We start from the raw sequence: 27271 nt of genomic DNA, 5'->3' as shown, positions 1-27271 counted from the left end.
ACAGGGAGAGAAGGAACATTTACTGTATTATTATTTTTCCTTCTTTGTTACCAAGCAACAAAGGGCTTTGGGGAGAAAGCCGGCCTCTACGTGGGGTCAGCACTTCCAACCAAGGGGGCGTATATGGAGAGAGGCAGCCTTCTTCCTGCGTAAATGTCTTTGTCGCCCAGTCTCTGTGGAAATACGGCAGGTGAGAGTTGTCATTCCCCTCTCCTCCTTTGGAAAGATGAAGAGGGTTATTGTTATTGTTGTTGTTAGTACAATTACCGTATTTTTCCGTGTACAGTGGTACCTTGGGTTAAGTACTTACCATATTTTTTGCTCTATAAGACTCACTTTTTCCCTCCTAAAAAGTAAGGGGAAATGTGTGTGCGTCTTATGGAGCGAATGCAGGCTGCACAGCTATCCCAGAAGCCAAAACAGCAAGAGGGATTGCTGCTTTCACTGCGCAGTGATCCCTCTTGCTGTTCTGGCTTCTGAGATTCAGAATATTCTTTTTATTGTTTTCCTCCTCCAAAAACTAGGTGCGTCTTGTGGTCTGGTGCGTCTTATAGAGCGAAAAATACGGTAATTCGTTCCGGAGGTCTGTTCTTAACCTGAAACTGTTCTTAACCTGAAGCACCACTTTAGCTAATGGGGCCTCCTGCTGTTGCCGCGCCACCGGAGCACGATTTCTGTTCTCATCCTGAAGCAAAGTTCTTAACCTGAGGTACTATTTCCGGGTTAGTCTGTAACCTGAAGCGTACGTAACCTGAAGTGCATGTAACCTGAGGTACCACTGTATAAGACTCCCTCGTGTATAAGACGCCCCCTTATCGGAGGGGGGGGGGCTCAGAATTAAGAAAATGCACTATGTACCATCCGTGTATAAGACAACCCCTTATTTTAAAGAGATCTAGGAAAAAATATAGTCTTATACATGGAAAAATACGGTAATTTATTAATCACCTTCTAAACCACTGTCTCAAGGCGATTCACATGTAAGGTGATTAAAAACAGTTAAAACCCCCCAAAAACCCCACCCCAAATATATTTAAAACAAGAATAAAACCCTGACAAGTAGACACGTAAAGACCCCAGCAGATAGAGCCTGTCAAAAGAAAAAGGTCTTCAACTTTTTCCGGAAAGTAGAAACAGGGAGCTCCTGATATATCTCAAGAGGAATGCTATTCCACAAGGCAGGTGCAAGGGCACTAAAAGCCCTGCTCTGAGCTACTGCAGGGCAGCTTCTGCTGGAGAGATTGTGCTGCAGGCCACAGCGATCAACTTGGGATCTCTCAAATAACCTGGTCCCAAGTTGTATAAGGATTTACGTGTTAGTAGGAACACCTTGAACCTGGCTTGGTAGCCCGTGCGAATTCGGGTGCCCCTGTAGCAAAAGTTTCACACCTGACTTCCTAGTTGCACCCGTGGAGGACCCACAGATAAGTTTTCCAATGCAGTTTTATCTTAGAGGAGAGAGACCTCAGTGGCTATGCTGTGCCTCCACCGCTGGAGACTTTAATGCTTCTGAATGCCAGTTTCCAGAGAGGAGAGTTCTGTTGTGCCCGGGCATCTGGTTGGGCACTATGAGAAGAGAATGCTGGACTAAGTCTGCCACCAGCCTGACACAAGGCATTCCTTATGTCCTTATCTACCAAAAATGACCAGTATTTGCTGTTGTTGCCGCTTGCATTCTGCAAACAATGGGTACCTGTGTACGTCTTCTCTCGCCACCATTTGTGTTGTGTTTCCTTCTGCGTTGAGATGCGTGAGGCAGAGGAACACAACAGCAACAACAACGTAACTCAAGCAATTTACAAAATGACGTACATTTTGCGAGTTGCGCAGTTTCGCCGCAGCAGACAGCAAGCGAATAACTTGAGCTTTTTTGGAGGAAGATGAACCGCAGGAGTGCGGAAACAGCGCGGCATGGGCGCAAAGGAAAACGCTGCTTTTTCCTGGGCACCGCTGAAGGTTCGGTCTCCGCCGTGGCTCCATTTCTGAAAAAACCAACCAAACCCAGAGATGCTTAGTCACGTTTCTGGGAGGCGATGTCCGCAGCTGAGCCTCGGCAGGGGAAAAGAGCTTTCAGCCCTCAACCCCTTGCGCAAATTGAGCGTGACGGGCGAGATCCAGCGCTGTGCACAAAGGCTCGTCCCCCTGCAAGGTCGCTGCTAATACAGGAAGGTTTTTTGGGAAGAGAAAAACCCGGAAGATGCAGTACAGTCCCAGAAGTGCATCTGCTGGGAGGCTAGGGCTTGGTGGGTTCCTTTTCTTGTTGTTAAAAAAAATTATTGGCTGGCTCCTTGATGAGGTTGGAAACGAGAGGAGGAAGGATCTATGCTTAGACGCCTGGGGCCATTTAGCTTCAGTACATCACGCTAAAGAGAAGGTGGCTTGTGCCACCAGATTGCTCTGCCGCTGGAGTTTTATTGCTGTCATTGCTTGTGTGTATCCTCCAGCACCTCTCCAATCACTTCTCTCCCTCCCTCCCTCCTTAAAAACTCCCCAATAGGCTTTCCTTCTTCCTTTGATGGATCCGGTCCTGTCTGCCGTGTGCTTGAATTTGCAGCGCCTTCCTAATTGCTCAGCGCACCGTGCGTGGAATAAAATAGGCAGATCCCTCGCATCTCCCCCTCTGCTGCAGGGAGTGGGGACACAGTCCTCCTTTTGACTAAGACCGGAATGGCTTTTAAAAACTGGGGTGCAATTGGGGCCGGATCTGTCGTCCCTCGTTGCTCCTTTTTTTTTTTTTTTCTATCGGTGATCATTCTCTTCCCCCATATGTGTTTTTTTTCATACATACACCCACAGTTGTCTGTTAACAGTCTTTTAAAATGAGATCTCATGGTGTCGTTTTGCTTAGATGTTCCTCATTGGATACAGAGGGCTCAGGTTTCCCTCCCTGATGCTGCATTTTCCTCTTGCAAAAAAAAAAGTGATATTTTTGGTGAAGGGCAACTGTAGTTATTTTTTATTTTTTTCATTTCTTGCCATATCTGTGGACTTGAGAATGCTTTGCAGTGTGTGTGTGTGTTTTTAAAAATATATATTATAAAAGCAATGTGTTCACCTCCTAAAACACCCCCCCCCAGCCAAAAACAAACAAAACCCCAACAGGAAAACAAGGAAGACCACATTTAAAACAGTACACAAATCTCGCGGCTTAAGCCGCAATCCTAAATATCTACATTTTCTTGGGAGACTGAACTAGGCTTTATTGTGAGTAGACACATACAGGTTGGCATTGTTAAAGGCCGAGATGGAAAAAAGACACATTTGGCTGATGACCAAGTGGCGCAGCTCTCAGCGCCAGGTGAGTTTCTCTAGAATAGGGGGTGGGGAAACCTTTGATAGTTTGAGGGGTGCCTTGCTTTGCGGGTAATGTTCAGAGGCAGGTGCCACAAGGCAGGAGGAGGCGGAGGGGCCAGAGGCAAAAAACAAGCATGAGAAGAGACATCAGTGCCATCGGCTACGGTCCAGCAAAACAAACAAACAAAAAAAAACCAGGTACTTTTATACATCCAAACTCACATCTTTCCATCCAGGCAAGGAAGAGGCATCATCATAGCTCAGCTAGGCAACAGGAGAGCAAGAAAAGACCTGTGGAGGACATCCCATGGCTGGTGGGGAGTAATAGACTCATAGCATTGTAGAGTTGGAAGGGACACTGAGGGTCATCTAGTCCAGCCCCTTGCAATGAATAATAATAATAATAATAATAATAATAATAATTTATTTATTTATACCTTGTCCTCCCTGGCCAAAGCTGGGCTCAGGACGGCTAACACCAGTAAAATTACAGTAAAAACATAATGGGGGGGGGGGGACTAATTTAAAATACAGGTTAAAATGAAATTTAAAATGCTTCCTCAATTTAAAAGTCAAAACCCTAAGGGGAGGGAAACATAGGGGTCAGACTGAGTCCAAACCAAAGGCCAGGAGGAACAGCTCTGTCTTGCAGGCCCTGCGGAAAGATGTCAGGTCCCGCAGGGCCCTAGTCTCTTGGGACAGAGCATTCCACCAAGTTGGGGCCAGTACTGAAAAGGCCCTGGCCATAGTTGAGACCAATCTAACCACCTTGTGACTTGGGACCTCCAAAATGTTGTCATTTGTGGACCTTAAGGTCCTCCATGGGGCATACCAGGAGAGGAGGTCCCATAGGTACGTGGGTCCTAGGCCGCATAAAGGTAAAGGTACCCCTGCCCGTACGGGCCAGTCGTGTCCAACTCTAGGGTTGCGCACTCATCTCATTTAAAGGCCAGGAGCCAGCGCTCTCCGGAGACACTTTCGCGTCACGTGGCCAGCGTGACAAGCTGTATCTGGCGAGCCAGAGCCGCACACGGAAACGCCGTTTACCTTCCCGCTAGTAAGCGGTCCCTATTTATCTACTTGCACCCAGGGGTGCTTTCGAACTCCTAAGGTTGGCAGGCGCTGGGACTGAACAGCGGGAGCGCACCCCGCCGCGGGGATTCGAAAAGCCGACCATGCGACTGGCAAGTCCTAGGCACTGAGGTTTTACCCACAGCGCCACCCGCGTCCCCCTAGACCGCATAGTATTGCAGTATTTTTTATTTTTGCCCAAGGCGGTTCAACGAACCTATGACCCAGAGATTAAGAGTCTCCTGGTCTCCTGACTGAGGTATCCCAGGTCCTGAGGCCCAGATTGGCCTGGATGGGGGTAGGTAGCTCTGGGGCATTAATCTTTGTGGAGGGATGGACCTACTGAAGCAGGTTTAGGTAAGGCTGGGTGTACATTTCGACATGGCGGCGATCTCTCCCTCACTTTTAAAGCAGTCGGGCTATCGTTCCCTTTGAAAAGGTGGGCTAGATCACCCCCTGGGAACGTCACTATCAGTGGCGTAGCGTGGGGGGTGCAGGGAGGGCCGGCCGCACCGGGCGCAACATCGGGGGGGGGGGCGCACTCGCAGCTCTCTGCCCCTACCTGGCTCACTCACTCTCTCTCACTGCAGTGCTGGCTGTGCGAATCCGATCCGAGCCGCCGCCCACTGTGGACGGGAGGGTGCCAGGCGTGCGGTGCGGAGAGAGAGCGAGGGACTATCTGGGGGAGGGACAGTGCAGCGGGGGGGGGGGCGCAAATTACTTGCCTTGCCCCGGGTGCTAACAACCCACGCTACGCCACTGGTCACTATGTCATGATGTTATGTTGTTCCCTGGGGCATTCTGGGCCGGCAAAGATGGCTGCTCCCATGCGCCCCATTGAGGAGCGTGGGCTTTCAGTCCATGAGCAGGAACATTAAGGCCCTGTGCATTAAGACACCGTTTGTCATTTCACACTCTTCAGCTTGGTGGTGCAGGTTCCGACCCATCGCTAACATGGTGCAGGGCAGCCTTCCCCAACTTGGTGCCCTCCAATGTCTGGAGCTCCAACTCCCATGTGACACCGAAGGCCTGATTCTGACATGGTGTTCTAGGATTGGTATCTGCAAGGTGCCCTCCTCTCCTGCAGAGCATACAGTGGTTGGTGTGGAAGCATCTGCAGCCAAATCACAAAGGCATGATTGCTAGACAAGCAATGGCACTATGGAGTTTCAGAACCAGTATAGAGGGGACTCTTTGACGTCTAGGATTGCCGTACTGTACTCCCAAAAGCTTTTTTCCTTTTTTCTCAAGGATATAAAGTTGTTGAGCATTTTGGGGAACCTCTCCCCCCAAAATCTAAGTTTTGGCCATTATTTGAATTTTTAAACGTTAAATATTAACACCCCACCATGCCATACGTCTGCGTTTACCTGGACATTTTGCCAATTTCCCGAAAATCCACCTGGGCACCATTTTCCGGCCGAAAACCGGACGTATGGCAGCCCCAATGAAGTCATATCCAAGACCCTCCACGTATCCCTATTTTCCAGGGACAGTCCCAGATTTACCGAAGCCGTGCCGATTTCTGATTTGATCCCAGAATGTCCTTAGGACATCCCTATTTTTATCAGAGATATGTTGGAGGTTATGGAGTTATGCGGCCCTCAAGCCAAGGAGATAAGTAACTATACAACCTTTAGAAGACATCTGAAGGCAGCCTTGTATAGGGAAGTTTTTTAAATGTTTTATTATGTTTTTATATATGTTGGAAGCTGCCCAGAGTGGCTGGGAAAACCCAGTCAGATGGGCAGGGTATGAATAATAAGATTTATTATTATTATTATTATTATTATTATTATTATTCCTGTCACTGCACACTCTTCTTACCTGCAATGGGGTAGGATGCTGGTAAGCTCTCCTCCAAAATGGCTGCTGTTCTCTCTCTCTCTCTCAAGAAAAAATGGGGTGTCCCGTTTTTCCCAGGACACTTGCATGGTATGGGGGGACACACCACCCCCTTTGAGAACCACTGGGCTAGTCAGCGAATGCAATACTAAGGCTAATGGGCTAACTCAGTATCCCTTTGCTCCTGCGGGTTTGCGGGGGGTAGGCCGAAGAATAAAAAATAACTATTAAAAGTCGGTTTGCAGGTAGGAGGAATGGGTTTAAAGGCATGTCCCAAATCTGTCAAAAACGCCAGGGCTGCTGCAGCTGCAGCCGAGGTCCTAATGCTCTGGCTTTGGCAAGTAGCCAGAGAGGTGTCCAAGCCGGACAGAGGCTAATGCCCATCGCATCTCTGCCGATGCCCAAGCTGGAACAGATGGCAGAGAGAAGAGCAACAGGCCTGTTGTCATGGCAAAAGTACTCAGATAGGGGAGAGAGGTCGAGGGGAGGAGGAGGGTGGCTTAGTGGCTGGCCGTGACTCGGAAGCCGGAGAGATCTTTCTGCTTCTCCCTCCCACCGTTGTTTCCTGGGGCCTATGAATACGTGGCCACCAACGTCCATGGTACAACGGCAAGCAATCCTGTGCCCGTCTCTGCCTCCCTTGGGGCTGATGGGGATCAGCGGACGTCTCCGAAGGCTGTGAGGTGGGGCTGCAGAACGGGGCACAGATGCAGTTCCTTTTGCGGAGCGATTTGCTTGCGGCGAGCCATTTCGCACCTGGCTCTTGCCGCTTAAGCCGGCGGAGGAGGCGCCTGGAGGCAGAGAGTTGTTGCCAGAATCCATCCGAGGGAGGGCCGCTCTATTTGCACACGTTAATTCTCTCAAACGCAAGACCGTTCGGAATGGCCTAGCGCCGGAGACTGCGCCGACGAGGGTGGGAAAACTATCGTTTACCAAGCGGTAAAGTGTCGTGGTTTTACTGCACCATCATGGGTAAACTGATCTTCTGCGTTCTGCCCCGCGATGAAACAGACATCGTAGGATATGCTGGGTCACAACTCTTATAATACAAACTGCTGGTTATGACCTATAATGCTCTCTATGCCTTGCCCCGAAAGATCATTACAGTGGTACCTCGGTGTAATGGTTCTAGGGATTGCTTGTGCGTAAGTAGCCTTTACTCCTGGCTAGGTTGCATGGTTGAACCCTTTCTGACTAGACAGCCCTCTATTCCGTGGCTGCCTCAGTCGCTGGCAGAATCCGTCAGTGGGCGTTTCTTAAACCGCTTCCAACATAAAAGCTGCTTGACGCCCAGTCTCCTCGCTCGTTGCCTGCGCAAAAGCTTTCTGCGCAAGGTGGGTGTGGGCAGAGGAGCACTAGTCCCCTCTCCGCTTGTCTCCTGCGAAGAGTCCTGGAGCCAACTCTCCGCTTCCTCTATCTCCTCCCCTTCTCCACTGATGTTACGCTGATTTCCTTCCCCAGCATATGGGCTATCCCTCCTCCTACTGGGATCCTCTCCACCATCATCCGGGAGCCCCCTCACCTCCTCCTGCTCCGATGGCAGTTCCCTGACACTTGGGTTAAGAACTTAATTCGTTCCGGAGGTCTGTTCTTAACCTGAAACTGCACCACTTTAGCTAATGGGGCCTCCTGCTGCTGCTGCGCTGTGAGACCATGATTTCTGTTCTCATCCTGAAGCAAAGTTCTTAACCCGAGGTACTATTTCTGGGTTAGTGGAGTCTGTAACCTGAAGCGTCTGTAACCCGAGGTACCACTGTGTCTCCTTATATGAACCTGCCAATGTGCAGAGATCCTCATCTGAGTACCTTCTCTCAATCCCATCATCATCAGAGGTATGGCTGGTGGTGACATAAGAGAGAGCCTTCTCCGTGGCTGCCCCCAGATTGCGGGATTCTCTCCCAAGAGAGGCTAGACTGGCCTCCTCCTTGTTATCCTACTGCCAGCAGGCTAAGACCTTCCTGTTCAGACAGGCCTTTGGAAACTAAGGCGAAGGTGCTGCTTAATTGTACAAAGAAGGGGTTAAATGTAGTACAGTGGTACCTCAGGGTACAGACACTTCAGGTTACATACTCCGCTAACCCAGAAATAGTACCTCGGGTTAAGAACTTTGCTTCAGGATGAGAACAGAAATTGCACGGCAGTGGCGTGGTGGCAGCAGGAGGCCCCATTAGCTAAAGTGGTACCTCAGGTTAAGAACAGTTTCAGGTTAAGAACAGACCTCCAGAATGAATTAAGTTCTTAACCCAAGGTACCATTGTATTCACTATAAGACATTAACATTAGTTTTAACATTAGGCTGCTGTCAGGGCAACCTGGATTTTAACTGCTGGCTCTAAATGTGTTTCAATGTATTTTGACTCCTGCTTTTCAGCTAGTTTGCTTTTATTATCTTGTATTTTGTAATGGTGTTTTTAAAATAATAATTATAATAAAAATAATAATTTATTACTTAAACCCTGCCCATTTGGTTGGGCCTCCCCAGCCTCTCTCTCTGGGCGGCTTCCAACAGGATATTAAAAATACAATAAAAGATCAAATATTAAAAACTTCCCTAAACAGGGCTGCCTTCAGATGTCTTCTAAACATTAGATAGTTGTTTATTTTCTTGACATCTGATGGGAGGGCGTTCCACAGGGCGGGTGCCACTACCAAGAAGGCCCTCTGGTTGGTTCCCTGTAGCTTCAGTTCTCGCAGTGTGGAAACCGCCAGAATACTCTCGGAGCTGGACCTCAGTGTCCGGGCAGAACGATGGGGACGCTTCTTCAGGTATACTGAGCGAAGGCCATTTAGGGCTTTCAAGGTCAGCACCAACACTTTGAATTGGGCTTGGAAATGTACTGGCAGCCAATGTAGGTCTTTCAGGACCGGTGTCATATGGTCTCGGCAGCCGCTCCCAGTCACAAGTCTAGCTGTCGCATTCTGGATTAGTTGTAGTTTCTGGGTCACCTTCAAAGGTAGCCCCATGTAGAGCGCATTGCAGTAGTCCAAGCAGGAGATAACCAGAGCATGCACCACTCTGGCGAGACAGTCCATGGGCAGATAGGGTCTCATCCTGCATATCAGATGGAGCTGGTAGACAGCTGCCCTGGACACAGAACTGACCTGCACCTCAATGGACAGCTGTGAGTCCAAAATGACTCCCAGGCTGCACACCTGGTCCTTCAGGGGCACAGTTACCAAAATTCAGGACCAGGGAGTCCTCTACACCTGCCCGCCCTCTGTTCTAGCCTGCCCCAAATCCCAGCTTGGGAGAAAAGCGTGGTGTAAATACAGGCATTCCCTCATTAAGCACATTCAAGTCACACACAACCACGTATATGCATGGTGCCAGAAACCTGGAAGAGCCCCAACAAAGTCCCGCTGTGCCTCTGGCTCATGGGGGTACCCTCCCCTGGAGCCAAAGAGAACGTCCCTTTCGAGCTCTGAGGAAAATCTCCTCACAAGCCAGAGGTGTAGTGGGTCGTCCCCCCTCCTTATGCACATGTCAATTATGCGCAGAACATGACCCCCACATAAGCAGGGAGTCGTCTGCACACTGAACAGTAAATAACAATAACTTTTATGGCTGCAGTGTTTAATCAGTTAAGCAGGTTCATCAATTAAATATCTCAAGAAGCATTTTAATTATCATGCAATGCACCTGAAAGCTGCCGTCTGCATCCGTTGTGCCTCTTCCTCAGTGTCCTAAGTGCCGTTCTGCGTTGGACACAAGCTCTGGCACCTGCAGTTGGCATCGAACACGGATGCTGGCAACCAGATGGGCGGGGTATAAATAATAAATTATTTTTATTATTATAACTGGTGGGGCGACTTCGAGGCAGTAAAACGGGGACAAGGAGGTGGATTGAGAACTTGAACTCAGAACATTTAAACCCTGGCTGGGTGATGAATAGAGTGAGAAAGGGAAGGGAAGGAGAGCACAAGGAGAAGGAGGGAGATACTGGGATATGGGGCAGAAGCGGGGCAGGAAGGGACAGTGACCCGGAAAGTTACCTGGGGTCAAAGGGGATTAGATGGAGGAATTAGGGAAGGGGGAGAATTTAGATCCAGTTCAAATTAAAAGGTGGCACACAATTTTGCAAACTGAAACACAGCTCCCTCCGAAATCCTCACTTTTCCGAATTTCATACTGGAATTCTCCAGGGAAGTAGAATAATAGAATTGCAGAGTTGGGTAAAGGTAATGGTAAAGGGACCCCTGAAAATTAGGTCCAGTCGTGGACGACTCTGGGGTTGTGGCGCTCACCTTGCTTTACTGGCCGAGGGAGCCGGCGTACAGCTTCTGGGTCATGTGGCCAGCATGACTAAGCCGCTTCTGGCGAACCAGAGCAGCGCACGGAAACGCCGTTTACCTTCCCACCAGAGTGGTACCTATTTATCTACTTGCAATTTGATGTGCTTTCGAACTGCTAGGTTGGCAGGAGCAGGAACCGAGCAACGGGAGCTCACCCCGTTGCGGGGATTCAAACCGCCGACCTTCTGATTGGCAAGTCCTAGGCTCTGTGGTTTAACCCACAGCGCCACCCGCGTCCCCAAATGCCATGTAGTCCAACCCCCTTCGGTGTAGGAATTCCAGCTAAAGCATCCATGACAGGTAGCCATCCAGCCTCTGCATAAAAACCTCCTAGGAAGGAGAGTCCGCAACCTTCCGAGGGAGCAAACCAGACTGCCTCTTTCCTTACAGAGATCAGCAGAGGGGGTCCCCTTACTAGTTCCTCTGCCTTCAGAGGCTCAGGGTGGGTGGCCTAGTAGAGGGTCTTCTCTGTGGTGGCTCCTAAGCTGTGGAACTCCCTTACTAAAGAGGGTGTGCATGGCAGCTTCATTGTACAGCTTCTGGCGAGTGCTGAACACGCACCTTTTTGCCCTGGCTTTTGACACTTAAGGTGTATATTTTAAGGACCCTCCTTTTTTTTGGGTTGTCGGTTGTGTCACATTCTTAGTATTGCTTTTTAATGTTGTGATCTGCCCTGGGACCTTAGGGTGAGGGGGGTTTAATCAATGATAATGATGCTGCCATACTCTTCAACATGTTGGGTCCTCAAACCGGGATGCACATCTTTCCAGCTGTGCGCCTGTGCGAGTCACATGACCCATGTGAGATCACAGAGCCCTGAAGACGCAAGCACGACACTTGTGTTTTGGGGAGCCTTGCAAAATTGTGGGGCCCCCCCAAAAGTGCTTTGCACAAACTCAAAATGCTATCATTTAGGTCACATCCACATTCAGAGTACATTTAAGGCCAATTGCTTCCCCCAAAGAACTTTCAGGATGTGTAATTCATTAAGGGTGCTGAAAAGTGTAGTTCTGCGAAGGGCAAACTAAAGTTCCCACGATTCTTTGGCAGAATCCACAAAGTGGTTGTGACCTACACACACACACACACACACACACTTAGAATTAAGTAGGTAAATAGATATGCGGACAGCAAAACATCACTTGGAAAAGGATTTGAAATATCTTCCTTGAAACTTGAATTTCTTTTTGTGTGTGTGTGTGTTCTGGATTGTTTTATTTGATGTTTTAAAGTGTTGTAAACTGCTTTGAGATTCTCTACCCCGCCCCCTAAAATATAAAGCAGTACGGTCATACCTTGGGTTACAGCCACTTCAGGTTGCATTTTTTCAGGTTGCGGATCGCTGAAACCCAGAAGTACCGGAACGGGTTACTTCTGGGTTTCGGCGGTCGCGCATGTGCAGAAGCGCTAGATCGAGCTATGCGCATGCGCCGAATCGCAACCTGTGTGTGCGCAGACGCAAGTTGTGAACGCTGCGGGTTGCGAACGTGCATCCCGCATGGATCACATTCGCAACCCAAGCGTTCACTGTATAGAAGCACTCCAGAAAGCAGGAGCAGCCCCTGGTAAACAGAGGACAGTTGGTGCATGAATGCAGAGTGATTCCTGGTCGCATGGAGTGGCCATGAGGTGCAAGAGGCGAGTGCACTCTCCCCGTGAACCGAGCATGCACCCCGCTGTGCTCCCCAGAACCTCCTGCAATGCGCAGCAGCCTCGTGACGTATGCGCCTTGGCAGAGAAATTGACGTGCAAAGGGTTCCCCAGGGGGGCAGGGTTTGAAAGCCACTACATGAGATCTGGCGGAGGCCGCTCGGAGACGTTTTGCATGGATCTTTGTCAGCTCTTCCTAGCGGTGAGAGCTGGGAGGCTCTCGAGCAAGAGACAGAGAGCGCTTCCTAAGTCAGGGAGAGGGAGAGGGAGGGAAAAGGTGCTTCAGAAAAGGTCTGGTGGGTGTATTGAACCAGAACGACGAAGCTGCGAGTGGAGAGGCGCTGTGTTTTAGTCAAATGTGAAATGCATTTATTAGGAAGCATTAGCCGTTGCCAGGAAGAACGAGCTTTAGAGAGAAAGAGGGGGAATGAAATAAATTTAGATGGTTGGCCCAACAGAGAGGCCGGAAGGTTTTCCACACACACCCCAACTCTGATCCTCCTTTTTCATGCACCCCTAATGATGGGGACCCCATCCCAGAACCCCATCTTTCTCCATTGATAGACTCTAGGCTTTCTTCCATGCTCCCCCAGAAGTCCTCCCAGAACACTGACACTCGTTCTCCCATCCCTGTGGAAATCCTTCTTCCCATCTTTTGCACAAAGCTTTTAATAGAATTGTAGAATTCGAAGGGACCCTGATAATCATCTAGCCCAACCCCTGCACTAAAGCCAGATTCTCTTAGAAAATCCAAAAAAAAAAAGAACTCTGGTCTTCTTAAAACCACATCTACATGTGGTGTGTGGATGTTTTTTTTTTTGTCTGTCCCAGTGCCCTCTCAGATGTGTGGAAAGTCAGACCATGAGGATTTGAGATGGGCATTTCTGGAAAGAGCGAATAATGGAAAACCTGAGGGTCGGTGCAGAAACTCCACATTTTAAAAACCACATGCCAGAGATCCCCTCTTTCATACCGCTAGAATCCGTGGGGAACCAATGAAGCAGAATGTTGGAAGAATCAGGACAGATAAAAAGCACAGTGTTAATCTGTGGAACTCGCTGCCACCGGAGGCAGCGACGGCCGCCGACTTCGATGGCCTTGAAGTGGGTTAGACAAATTCATGGAAGAGAGGGCTGTTGATGGTAACCAGCCCCAGCAGTTACTTTCTCTCCTTCACAGCTGGAGGCAGCAAAAGTTTCTGAATACCAGTTGCTGGAAACCCCAGAAAAGAAGAATGATCTTGTGCTCAGTGCTTGCTGGCTTCCCGTAGGCATTTGGTTGGCCACTGTGAGAACAGGATGCTGGACTAGATGGGCCACTGGCCTGATCCTGCAAGCTTGCCTTAGTTTTTAGGCATGGACTTCAAAGTGACAAGCCAATTGCAGAAACTCTGGATTTTGTAGGCAAGCATGGGCGGCCCCTCGCTGCGTGGTAGGCGTGCATTTTGCCGTTCATGAAGCAAGCCGTGTTCTTGGCTGAGGGAGGAGGCAGCGAGCGTTGGAAGGCCAGTGAGCAGGCCGCCAGAGGTGAATGAGGTTTCCGCTGCTCCTGGCTTGGGAACGTTGCTGGCAGGCCTCTCCCAACATCTTTTAAAAATAAAGGCTGGTTTTCATCTGCAAGCCTGATGCTTCGTTTCTGAGAGAAAAAGCAGGGTGGGATGAGGACTGGGTGGGAAGGAGAATCAACCTGCATGGGAATTTGTTTTTCGGTAATACGCAGCCCCCACCTCTCAATTGCCCCCCGCTCTTCCTCAAGCAAGGAGGTGCAAATTACCCCCGCCTCGTTCCCCAGGGCTCCATTAGGCCCGCATCTAAAGCCTTTCCCTTCGCTTGGCTGCCCCTCCGTAGGAATAAAAGGAATTCTAATAGACTGCCGGCACGGATCCGCCATTCACCCTTTCCATGGAAACGAGGTACGAGGGCTGCACTCCAGATTTGGCCCAGGTCACCGCAGGAGGGGCCGGGGAAGAAAAGGGAGGTGGTTTTTTTTGTTGTTGCAGAAGAGAGAAACCTTTGGGGAAGAGGGGTGGAGGAAGGAAAATTGCTTTCCTTTCTCTTCCTCTCCTGCCTGTGGAGGAGCAGAGGTGTCAGGGGGTTCCCTCCTCCTGCGGAACTGGAGACTGGCCTGGGTGGAAGGGCCATCATCCGTGGCGGTGCGGGGGGGGGGGGTGTAGAGCCAGTGGTGGACCTAATATACCCCGCCCATCTGGCTGGGTTTCCCCAGCCACTCTGGGTGGCTTCCAACAGAATATTAAACAGAATAAAACTTCATACATTAAAAACTTCCCTAAACAGGGCTGCCTTCAGATGTCTTCTAAAAGTCAGATAGTTGTTTATTTCCTTGACATCTGATGGGAGGGCGTTCCACAAGGCGGGTGCCACCACTGAGAAGGCCCTCTGCCTGGTTCCCTGTAACCTCACTTCTCGCAGGGAGGCAACCGCCAGAAGGCCCTCGGAGCTGGACCTCAGTGTCTGGGCAGAACGATGGCGGTGGAGACGCTCTTTCAGGTATACTGGGCCAAGGCCATTTAGGGCTTTAAAGGTCAACACCAACACTTTGAATTGTGCTTGGAAAAGTACTGGGAGCCAATGTATGTATATGTTATATGGTCTCGGCAGCTGCCCCCAGTCACCAGTCTAGCTGCCACATTCTGGATTAGTTGTAGTTTCTGGGTCACCTTCAAAGGTAGCCCCATGCAGAGCGCACTGCAGTAGTCCAAGCGGGAGATAACCAGAGCATGCACCACTCTGGCGAGACACTCTGCAGGCAGGTAGGGTCTCAGACTGCGTACCAGATGAAGTTGGTAGACAGCTGCCCTGGACACAGAATTGACCTGTGCCTCCATGGACATCTGTGAGTCCAAAATGACTCCCAAGCTACGCACCTGGTCCTTCAGGGGCACAGTTACAGGACCAGGGATTCCTCTACACCTGCCCGCCTCCTATCCCCCAAGAACAGTACTGTCTTGTCAGGATTCAACCTCAATCTGTTAGCCACCATCCATCCTCCAACCACCTCTAGGCACTCACACAGGACCTTCACCGCTTTCATTGGTTCAAAAGAGAGGTAGAGCTGGATATCATTTGAGGACCTGCATTTGGGGGGCCCTGAAAATCAGACCCTCCAAGTGTCCCTATTTTCCATGGACAGTCCTGGATTTACAGAAGTCGTCACAGTCAGATGGGCAGAGTATAAACAGTAACATTTGATGATGATGATGATGATGATGATGATGATGATGGAATAAGATGTCTCTGTTTTCATTGGAGAAATGTTGGAAGCTTGGACTTTCATGTGGGCCCCTTTGCAACCCGCAGCGAGGTCTGGGTAACCAGTGTTACCTTTTCCAACTAGGTTGTTCACTGCAGATCACCACACCTTTCCAACATCTGTGCTACTGACTTTCAAACTTTGGGATTGTTGAAATATGTACCATACCCTCCAACATTTATCCAATGAAAATAGGGACATCTTGTTCCATTATTATTATTATTATTATTATTATTATTATTATTATTATCCTTCCCTGTCTATCTGACTGGGTTGTCCCCGTCACTCTGGGCAGCTTATAACATATATAAAAACATAATAAAACATTTAAAAACTTCCCTACAGAAGTCTTCTAAAGGTTGGATAATTGCTCATCTCTTTGACTTGTGGGTCACATAACTCCATACCCTCCAACATTTCTCCGATGAAAATAAGGACGTCTTAAGGAAAAGCGGGACATTCTGGGATCAAATCAAAAACTGGGACGGCTTCTATAAATCTGGGACTGCCCCTGGAAAATAGGGCCTGGGATATGACAACCTTAGGGCTGCCGTACGTCCGGGTTTCTGGCCGGAAAATGGAGTCCAGGCAGATTTTCGGCAAATTGGCAAAATGTCCGGGGAAACCCGGACGTATGGCAAGGGGAGGTTTAATATATTTTTTAGGAAATCATTTAAAAAATCAAGTCAGAAACCAGGACAGCTTCTGTAAATCCGGGACTGTCTCTGGAAAATAGGGAAACTTGGAGGGTCTACCTCTGTGCTGCTGACTCTTAAACATTGGGGTGGTTGAAATAGATGCAACAACAACAAAAAAAGAATCAATTTGCGTTGTGCAACTCAAATTTGGTCTACCAGACCCATAATTTTCAATGGGATTAGGGGCCCTGAAATTTGAGCCTTTTTTTTAGTTTCTTTCCCCCCCTTTCCCTTTTTTTGTGAGCTTCTTTAGTTTCATAGTAGATCTGGCCCTGCATGGAGAAAAGCCTATATTGAGACACCCTTCGACTAACAGGTTAGGAGGGGCTACCACTACAGCAAATGGCCTGAGGGCCAGTCTCATTTCCCAGATGGGAGCCTGCATTTGCCTCCTGCCATGTCATGGTTTTCTCATGAGCAAGGCCGCATCTGCACTATAATTTTGAAGCACTAACAGGCCACATTTAGCAGTCATGGCTCCCCACCACCCACCCAAAGGATTCTGGGAACTGTCGCTTCATTAAGGGTGCTGGGAGTTGTGATGACACCCCCACTGCCTTCACGGACCTACAATTCCCAGAGTTCCCTGGGAAGAAGGAACGGTGGCGGCTGTTGTTGTTGTTTCCTAAACAGATTCAGGTATTGCCCAATTACTTATAATGGCATTTATTACAGCAACATGCTCCAGCTGCCACCTGGCCAAAATGGCCACCGGAACGGTTGCTAAACGTTGGGAATTGTGGCTCCCAAGAATCTTTGGGAGAAGACATGACTGTTCAAAGCAGTATAGGAGGGTTTTAAACGTATAGCGCAGATGTGTCTGTTCTTCAGATCTAGGCCTGGCCTAGGCCATTTTTTGCTTTCTCCCATTCCAGGTCAAGATGCCTATAACCCAAGGCCTGCCAAGTAATTTTAACAGCTGAGGCACGTATCTCATGAGTTCCTCACCTCCTCTCTGGTAGTAAAAATGCCCCAATAATAAATTAAGTGGTCAGCAATTTGCTGCCCTATCGTGGCAGCCAAAATCATTTGCCTGAGGCGCCTGCCTCAGTTTGCCTAATGGTAGAGCCGGCCCTGTTCAGACCCCATCTTTCCTTAGCCTGTCTGCAACCATTTTTAATTTAAAAAAAAATTGGGCTGTATTTGCCTCTGCTTTCCTCTGGGAAGCTTAAGGCAGCCTTGGGATTTATATGAAGGGCGGGGTATAAATAAACAACGCCAGTAAAACCAAAGTCCTCCTCTCTGTCACCCCTTTTAATCCTTGCAAGAGCTCTGTGAGGGACGTTAGGGGAAACATAGGCCACCCAGTGAGCTGTGTGGCTGAACGGAGATTTGAACTCGGAACTCCTCAGCCCTAGCCTGACAGTCCAACCACTACTCCATGCAGGGGGCCTTGAGGGCCATACCCCTCGACATCCCACACAGAAGGAGATCTGGGGCATGTTTATAACACACCCGTTCTCTCAGCCAAAGATTGCGGCCCAGCCTTTGCCCAACTTGTTCCTTATAGCTGAAAGCTTTCTTCCAAGCCTTCTCTGCTGCGATAATTTCTCCTCCATGGCCCAACCCTCCCGCCATTGATTTGAAAAGCCCAGAGAGCTGCAACCCTTTGGTTAACGACCTGCTTGGAAAACGTAATTGTCTTGCAGTCAGAATCTACTTCAGCAGCTGCAGCGGGTGTGAATGGCAGGTTGCTCTAGGCATGGCATTTTAGGGTTTATGCTAATGTGTTCACCTGCAGAGGCAAGATCGATCCATTGCAATGGCACCCCATCAGAAGGAGGGCTCCGTTTCAATGGTGAAACGCAATAGGGCCCAACTTCAATTCCCAGCATCTTCAGGTAGGACTGGGATTTGCAATATGTGTTATTGTTGGTCAGAGAACGTCATTTGGCAGCCATGCAAATGTTAGAAATATTTCTGCATTGCAGAAGATTGGACTAGATGATCCTCAGGGTCCCTTCCGACTCTACAGACCTATGATTCTATGAAATCCTATGCCAATCAGTGCAAACAATGACGTGCTAGCTGAAACAATGGCCTGACTTGCTAGGCTATGCACCATTTGATTTGCTCTTTTATTCGTAACAATGAGGACTGGTGTCTTACTTTCGTTTTAGGCGTGGAGCTACAACTCCATGGAATATCTCATGCTTTGCCCGCAGAATGTCCCAGCTTCAATCCCCGACATATCCAGACAGGGCTTGAAAAGACTGTCTGGAGAACCTGGGACAGCTGCTGCCGGTCAAGGTTGGCAACACTGAATTAGATCCTGGGCCTGATTCAGTAGAAGGCCGCTTCTTAAGTTCTGAGATTTGCCCTGGAGAGAGTTGGATGTTGCAGAACGGCTGCAAGGCAGTAGAAATGAGGAAGCGAACCAAGAACAAAGCAGTCCCACAGGAGGCAAAATCAGGGTGGAGATTTGCCTGGGACTGGTTAATACAGAAGCATAAATGGGAAAAGTCATGAGTTGTCCAGACTCCAACTCCCATCAGCCCCTGCCAGCACAACCAATAATCAGGAATGGTGGGAGTTGTATTCCAGCCAGATCCAGTCACAGGGTCCCCCATCCTTGGTAGAAACTTACCTTGGGAACAAATACAACTGCATTGGGGGTGTCGCCACTTATCCGGTTTCCAAAGTCTCCAGTCAGCTGCTGAGAAGGGCATGAGAAAGTTTCCCTTTCCACATACGCAGGTGGTCTGTAGTTGACAGTTGTCCCACTGTGAGCCTATATGTGGCCGCCATAGAAATCCAAATGGCTGGACTTGCCCTTTGAGATTTCAGTATACCTTTTGGTGTAGAAGAAGCGGTGCTTATTCCTTTAGAGCAATACTAGTTTTTCTTCTAGGCCAAGAGTGGGGAACCTTGGGCTCCCCAGAATGGTCAGTGGTGATGAGAGTTGCAAGTCAGCAACATCTGGGTCGGCCAAAGCATCCCCACACCAGCTCTAGGCCAAGATGGTCCACTACATCCTCTCCCTACTAGTGGACCTCCAGATGTCACTGGACTCCCACCTGCGCCAGGTAGCACTGCCAGTGGCAGAGATTGTTGTAGTCCAGGAACACCAGGTCAGAGAAGAAGTCTGGGGTCTTCTTGATCCTTCCTTCCTTCCTTCCTTCCTTCCTTCCTTCCTTCCTTCCTTCCTTCCACTAAAACTCAGGCAAGGTGGGCTCCAGTGTTGTTCAAAACAGCGGTGCTGGGAGAAGGGGGTCTAAACCTTCCTGCCATGGCATTTACATGATAGTATCAACCCCCCATCACCAGCACCACTGGAGCCTCCCCTGACTGCTTTTTGATTGTATGCATGTGGGGAGGACCAGTGCCAGGAGATCCAATCAGGAATCTCCTGTATCTCATCTATCTGAACCAGGGATGGGGAATCTCAGGCCTGATGGCTGATTGTAGCCCTCCACCCTCCCTTCTCTCCTGCCCTTGGGGTTCTGCCAAGGCCACATCCTTCGCCAGCCCTTCTCAAGGGCTTTTGTCTGGCTGGGCTGTGTCAAAATAATGTGTCCCGATTGCCTGGACAGGGGATGCAGAGGTGTACGTGTGGATATATAGAAACTTAGGGCCTTTGGATAGCAGCTAGACAGCTGCGCGAAGGTAAGAGTTCCATTTGTTGCTTCACCTACTTTTGCCTGTAGCCACACTTACTTTTGTATTTGGCTCTGACCACAACCGTATTTGTATTTGGCCCCTGACCCCCCCATACACCCCGCAAGCTGGAAAAGTGACCTCACCTGTGAGCTTAAGATATTAGGTCTCTTTCCTTCCTCTCCCTTGAGATCTAAATTTGGCTGACTCCAAGTTTTGCAAAACGTTTTGCAGTCCTCACAATCACCTCTCTGGGATGCATCCGACTGCTGCAGGAAGCAGGATTGGATGCCTTTGACCACAAGGGGAAGTAGGAAGACTCTGGGTTCATAGACTCATAGAATTGTAAAGTAGGAAGGGGCCCGAGGACCATCTAATCCAGCCTTTCTCAACCTGTGGGTCCCCAGATGTTGTTGAACTACAACTCCCATCACCGCTAGCTAGCAAGGCCAGAGCTCAGGGATGATGGGAGTTGTAGTCCAACAACATCTGGGGACCCACAGGTTGAGAACTGCTGAGCAGTGCAGGAATATGCAGCTAGCCCATACAGGGACCGAACCTGCAACCTTGGTGTTATCAGCACCATGTTCTAACCAACAGAGCTTTTGTAGCTAAGCTTGATGGTTTTGCTATTCTCCTGTTTTGAAACTTGACACTGCTCCTGTTTCCATGTTCTCAGCCCACATGGCTCATGTGCCAGACATCTGGTGGCTGAGATCTCCAGTTCCTATGGAACTGGAATTGGGATGCCTGCAGCAGCCCACCCACCCCCTGCTTTTGTTCCGTGGTTTCTTTGGATCGTAGGCTCATGTCCCACAGATTGCATCATTTTCACTTGCGTTACTCTGAAAAGCACCTCGTGCTTTGCTGCTGTAGCAAACCATCATTATTACATTAAATCATGAGAGTCATGTGGTACAGTGACTATAGAGGCCACTTGTGCTCTGCTGACCATGTATATGGGTGATTGCAATGCGCTCAGCCTTTGAAAACAGTCTGTAAACAGCTGCAGCTAGGGCACAATTGCAGCAACTATGATGTTACCTGAAGGTCCTGCACTGGCAGCGTGAACTACTAGCTCGCAGATTCAAGGATCTGGTAATGATTTAAAAAAGGTAAAGGTACCCCTGCCCGTACGGGCCAGTCTTGCCAGATTCTAGGGTTGTGCGCTCATCTCACTCTAAAGGCCGGGAGCCAGCGCTGTCCGCAGACACTTCCGGGTCACGTGGCCAGCGTGACAAGCTGCATCTGGCGAGCCAGCGCAGCACACGGAACGCCATTTACCTTCCCGCTGGTAAGCGGTCCCTATTTATCTACTTGCACCCGGGGTGCTTTCGAACTGCTAGGTTGGCAGGCGCTGGGACCGAACGACGGGAGCGCACCTCGCCGCGGGGATTCGAACCGCCGACCATGCGATCGGCAAGTCCTAGGCGCTGAAGCTTTTACCCACAGCGCCACCCGCGTCCTTCTAATGATTTATAAAGCCCAAAATGGCTTAGGGCCCAGCTATCCACAGGAACTCCCACCCCAAACCAGCTGACCCATTCAGTGAGATAATAATAATATTTTTTTATTTATATGCTGCCTATCCGAGTGGGTTGCCCCAGTCACTCTGGGCAAAATATTCAAAAACACAATAAAACATCAAAGATTTAAAAACTTCCCAGATGTCTTCTAAAAGTCAGATAGCTGTTTATATGCTTGACATCTGATGGGAGGGCATTCCACAGGGCGGGTGCCACTACCGAGAAGGCCCTCTGCCTGGTTCCCTGTAACTTCACTTCTTGCAGTGAGGGAACAACCAGAAGGCTCTCGGAGCTGGACCTCAGTGTCTGGGCTAAACAATGGGGGTGGAGGCGCATGGGACCATGTATGGGTACATGGGACCATGTATGGTTGAGGAACAGCAAATGAGGCAGGTTCGTCTTAAAATGCAAAGTGAATTTGAGAGCTGATGGGTTTCAGTGGCTAGAGGTTTGGGCTAAGTCCTCTGAAACCCGGGTTCAAATCCCCACTCATTTATGAAGCTCGCTGGGTGAGCCTCGTAGCTTAACCTACCTCACGGGGTTGGGCAGAGAGAATAAAAAATCTGCTGCCTCCTTGAGATCCTTGGAGTAAAGCCAGCTTGGATGGCTTTGAATTAGGACAAGAAAAACTCACAGAGGATAATTCTATCAATGGCTACTAGTCTTGATGGCTAAGCTTTGCCTCCACAGTTGGACGCAGAAATGCTTCTGAATGCCAGTGGCTGGAAGCCACAGGGGGGGAGAGTGTTCCCACAGGCATCACTTTGGCCACTGTGAGAACAGGATGCTGTCCTATATAGGCTACTGGCCTGATTCAGCACACTCTTCTTATGCTGTTGGATGGGACAGAACTCAAATAAATGAATAAATTTTGTTGTTTAGTTGTGTCTGACTCTTCGTGACCCCCTGGACCAGAGCACGCCAGGCACTCCTGTCTTCCACTGCCTCCCGCAGTTTGGTCAAACTCATGCTGGTAGCTTCGAGAACACTGTCCAGCCATCTCGTCCCCTTCTCCTTATGCCCTCCATCTTTCCCAACATCAGGGTCTTTTCCAAGGAGTCTTCGCATGAGGTGGCCAAAGTATTGGAGCCTCAGCTTCAGAATCTGTCCTTCCAGGGAGCACTCAGGGCTGATTTCCTTAAGAATGGATAAGTTTGATGTTCTTGCGGTCCGTGATTGTTATTTTGTAAATATTGTGATTTTGCATGTGTGCTTATTTACCGGGACATTATGCTGAGCTGTACGCACCCTGTGCTCTTAGGAGGACGGGGGGGGGGGCGATCCGTGCACGGAGGCAGTGAGGGAATCTGCCCAGGGGGGCAGTGCAGCGAGCTGACCATTGAGTCCGCCTGGCAGACGCAAACCCTGTGCTGCTGTTTTGGGCAGCGCAGGGCCCCAAGCCACTGTGTCACTCCCAGAAGTGTGGCTCGGGCACACTGCAGGCCAGGCCCCCGCGGTAAGTGCCGCCCCCCGCGGTGTGCCATTTTGTCACTTCCTCAGGGATGACAACTGGGGCGGGCCGCACCCCACCCCTTCCTACGCCCCTGCTCCTCAGTGACCATGTTCCAAGCACTTTCTCTCACCCTATTGCAGCCTTCCCCTACCTAGTACACTCTGGATGTTTTTGGACTCCATCTCCCACCTCTCCAACACAGAACACCTATGTTCCGGCTGTGGCTGATGGGATTTGTAGTCTTTAAAATGCCTGGCAAGGGTGCCAGGTTGGGAAAAGCCTGCCTCAAGGTACCTTGCAGGTTTTTTTGTATGACTAGAAACAGGAAGGTGGGGTCATCAGTTTCTTTGCAGGAAGGCGAAGGCTCAGAAGGAATTACTTTGGTTGTTGCACAAAAGTTTAGAAGCCGGACATGTTTTGTGGGAGCTTGCTGGGAAAGCTGGGTGCACTGCCAGTGAACGGATGGACGCTGCTGTGGCTAGTGTGTTGCAGCTGCCACTTTTGGGGGAACCAGAGGGAACTGGGCACCTGGGTTTCTGCACTCTGAATTACACTCCCCCCACCCTGGGTAAAAAACGATGTGAGGAGGGCAACCCCCTCTGCTCTGTGTGGGTCATGGTAGGAAATGGCCAGAATGGTTGAAGGCTATTCCTCATCAGTCGGTAGAGCATGAGACTCTTAGGGTTGTGGGTTCGAGCCCCACATTGGACGAAAGATTCCTGCATGGGGGGGGGGGTTGCGCACTAGATGACCCTGCGGGTCCCTTCCAGCTCTGTGCTTTTAACCTCTGTCGTTCAGTCCTTCCTGATGCCCAGCAGCTACCCATGGGAAATCAGGTGCCCTCGGCTCTCATTTGCCAGCGGGCTGCGCGCAGGACTCCCGCCCCCAACCACTACGCAGGGACCCCCACCCCCCAAAAGCTCCCCTCTCCTCCGCCTGCTGTTTCAGTCTCTGCCTGGGCTGCAGCTGCGCGCAGTTAGGAGAATCTCCCGGTGTGGAGGGGCGAGGATGCCTCCCTCTCCCCCAGGCCCCTTCCCTCCCCCATTTTGGTCCTCCCTCTCCCCCATCGCAACCCCCCCCCTCCCCAACGCACACTCCCACGCAGCTCCCACCTCCCTAAGCCAGACCTCTCTCATTCAAGCTTTCACACCGCTCTGCTCATTCAACCGCCGTGGCTTTGTTGTGTATGCGTGGGATTACATTTCAGAGAGGAGGGATGGCTGTGGCCAAATTAGACTGATGGAGGGCAAACCCCCCCAAGCCCCCCCCCCACTTCCTCCTCCTTCTCTTGCTTTTTAAAAATTCCTCCTCCTCCTCTTCTTCCTTTTTGCCTCCCCTTCCTTACTGCGGAGGGTGTTTCCTTCTCTCTCTCTCCCATTTCATATTTTAAATCTGTAGCTTTTCTTGACCCTGCGTGATGGCGCTTTTATGCTTCGTAGGCTGCCTCTGTTTCTGATTGCTATTCCTGGCACACACGCGCACACACACACACGGATCACAAACATCACACACCGGCGACAAGGCTGCCACCCACTCACAACACAAAACAAGAAGGGGGGGGGGAGAGAAAGGGAAAAAAATCTGCCACCGCTGGTCCCTCAATCTCGTTGGACATCCTGATGTCTTTATAGTGCCACCGAGAGAGAGACCCCGAAACCACTCCCTCCGTATCCTCTCCCCTCCTTTCCCCCCACCTCTCCCTCATCTCCATCAGCACAACCTCCCCCCACCCTTTTAGCAGCCTGCAGCCAACCAATCAGCCCCCCCCCCACGACACACACACACACACACACACACAGCCGTGCGCGCCCTCCCTTCCTCTTCCACACACATGTTCACCATTCCTACCCCTGGCATTAAATTTTCAAACTGCAGGCTACGGGGCCGTTCCTAATTACCTCCTATCCCCTAGTGGTCTATGAATAATGACTACTGAAGGAGCTCAAAGAGGTTGCTAAGAAGAGAGAGAGAGCGAGAGAGAAAGGGGGAACAAAAAAATAAAAACAACAAAAAAGAATTGTGCTATATACCTATTTTTCTCCCCACGTTTTTCCCCCCTCCTAAAGGATCTAAATCGGTGACCACTCTGCTCTGGGAGGACGGCAAGGGAAAAGAGCGAGGGAGCGCCAAAGAGGAGACGGAAGAGGAGAAGAGGAGAGCTTGCAGGTAGGGCGAAAGGAGATCTTTCTTTGGGGTGCTTTGATGTCTCTTTGGTGGGGGGCTGCGCGCTGGCCGCTCATTCATCAGCTCCCTTCGCCTTCTTTCCCACCCAGCCCCTGTCCCCTGCCCTCCCTCTCCCCTTGGTTTTATGTTTCTTGCTTACGCCATTTGTGCTTTGGGGAGATGGGGGGGGGGGGGAGCGCTTCAGAGACAGCCGCGTTGGTCTTTCGGCTTTGGCAGAGTTGGTGAGTGTGCATTGTCTCCCCCTCCGAGTGGATTGTTTGAAATGGGCTTCTGGATTTTCCTTGCAGAATTAGCTGCATTCCTTCCTTCCTTCTTTCCTTTCTTCGTTTGTTCTTTCTAAATCTGGTTGGACGCACAAGTGCAGGCGTGAAAAAGAAGTTTGGTTTTGGGGAGGGATGTTTCTTTTCTTATGCGGGGGGTGGGGGAGATGTTTGGTGTCTCTGGAGAGTGGCTTAAAAAAAAAAGAAGTTCAAAGAATGCTAAATTGGTGGAGAGGCTGAGATTGAAGGTTATTTTGGATGATGCCTTCGTAAGGTCTCAGTAAAGTTGTCGGATGGAGACCCAAGCATCCCATTATCTCTCGCCAGTGTTTCCATGCGCGGCTTTGATCGATGTGTTTCCCCATTGGTTCCTTTTGCCAGAGAATCAGTCTCTCCTCTGAGCTAAGAAGACCATAAATTGTAGCTAGCATTTGTACTGTACAGCTGTGATGGTTCATTTGGAAATCCCCCCAGGGCGGGGGGGGGGGGGTATGCTGAGAGAGAGAGAGAGAGAGAGAGAGAGAGGGAGGGAGGGAGATTTTCTCGAGGTCTCCCTGGGGTTCTCTTTTTCCCATGACAAATGCCTTGCCCCCTCCCGACACAAACCGCCCACTGACACGATTATTATTTTTTAATAAATAAATGGGCTCTCCAGAGCCTCAAGGAAGCGTCGCCAGCCTACAAAAGAGCCTCCTTGATCTCCCTTCCTTTTTTTTCTTTTTCTGCTGCTGTTGCTGTTGCAGAAAAGGAAAAGGATGAAACTGGAAATGTAGGCAGGGTGTTGAAGTATTGTTGCAGGAGGAGAGCTGGGAATCAGCTAGAGCCAAACTGCCAGCCAGCCAGCCTATGACATAGCGGCAGGATGCCGTCCACCCTCTCCCATTGAAGAGCTACTCAGAGCAGGCAATTGTGTGCGTTTGGCGCAGGTGTGGTGGCCGAGATCCACAAAAAGCCTCCACTCCAGAGCAACCCTATTAAAACCAACAAAGCGAGGCGACCCGGATGGGAGCAGAGAGGTTTGTTGCACCTGTGTCACTGTGTGCGGATGGGCGCATCAGCGGGCTTGGAATTCACCGTGCAAATATTGGAACCTTTTTTAAAAAACAAAAACAAAGCACAAATGTAAATCCCATCTATGGAAAGGCGCAGAAAACACACCGTTCAGGGAGGCAGCACAGCTAAGGTGCGGGATGAAACTTTGTGGCATGCAGAAATCGTCGCAATGGTGGGTTTGTGACAAAGGAGGCAGGTGGGCAGGTTTCAAAATGAGGAGAGGAAGGCAAAGCTGCAGTGTTTGGCGTAGTGGACAGACTGCTGTTTGTAGGCCAGCTGTGTGCAGTTAGGTGGGGGAGAGAGGCTCTTTGCTCCAGGTTTAGCCCAGCAGCAGCCTCTTTTTAATAGCAGTCAGACAGATGCCTCCAGGAAGCCCACAAGGCAGGGATCGCACAAGTGGCCTTTCTTGGTTGTTTTGACCTCAGCCTCTGGGGTTCGGAGATAGACTGCCTCTGAACAGGGCAGTTCTATCTCTTGCTATCAAGGTTAATAGCCTGCCTCCTGCTATTGTGTTTCAGATTGCATGTGGTTATTCTTCAGGGAGCATATAATTTCTGAGTGCTGCAAGGCATGGAAAAAGTAAAGTCCACAAACGCTCTGAAAGCACACTGTTTGTTTTCGGTTTGTTTGAGGGGTGGGTTTGTTTTCGTCTTTTGCAATTTAATCGTGGATATACTGGCCTTTGGACCTTAAATTGAACCTACCCTTTCTCATACACTTAAATCCAAAACAGCCTCTGACTTTAGACCTGGGGCCGAAAAGATGCAAATCTCTTGCTAAATCCCTGCCAAGCCACAAAACAGGATGTCACAGTTTTAATATTATGCAGTTAGATAGGTTTAAAAATCTTGCTGATATCTCTTACTTCAGGGAGCTCACGGGTAATGTACGTGCATACTGGGTCGGTCCATGTTGAGCTTCACAACGACCCTGTCAGGTAGGTTAGGCTGAAAGAGCAAGAAACAGACAGGCCCAAGGCTACCCAACGGAGTTTCACGGAGTGAGGATCTGAACCCAAGGAGCGCAGTTCAGTTTGCTATGGCTGCTACAATGGCTTTGGCAAAAAAGAAAACCTTT

At 49.9% G+C, this 27271-nt stretch overlaps 1 protein-coding gene across 1 annotated transcript in view; it reads left to right on the top strand.

The window, feature by feature from the left end:
* The window catches only part of RAI1 (retinoic acid induced 1), a 236945-nt gene that overhangs the window by 47387 nt on the left and 162287 nt on the right, over positions 1-27271 (top strand). Inside the window, exon 2 of the mRNA XM_083413305.1 lies at positions 24764-24863. The gene's annotated coding sequence lies outside the window, so the exon portion shown is untranslated. The remainder of the gene's footprint in view (positions 1-24763; positions 24864-27271) is intronic.

The sequence above is a fragment of the Podarcis tiliguerta genome (genome assembly GCF_965153285.1).
Source record: "Podarcis tiliguerta genome assembly, chromosome: 14".
In the NCBI taxonomy this organism is placed as follows: Eukaryota; Metazoa; Chordata; class Lepidosauria; order Squamata; family Lacertidae; genus Podarcis; species Podarcis tiliguerta.
This window is presented reverse-complemented; position numbering and strand designations above follow the sequence as displayed.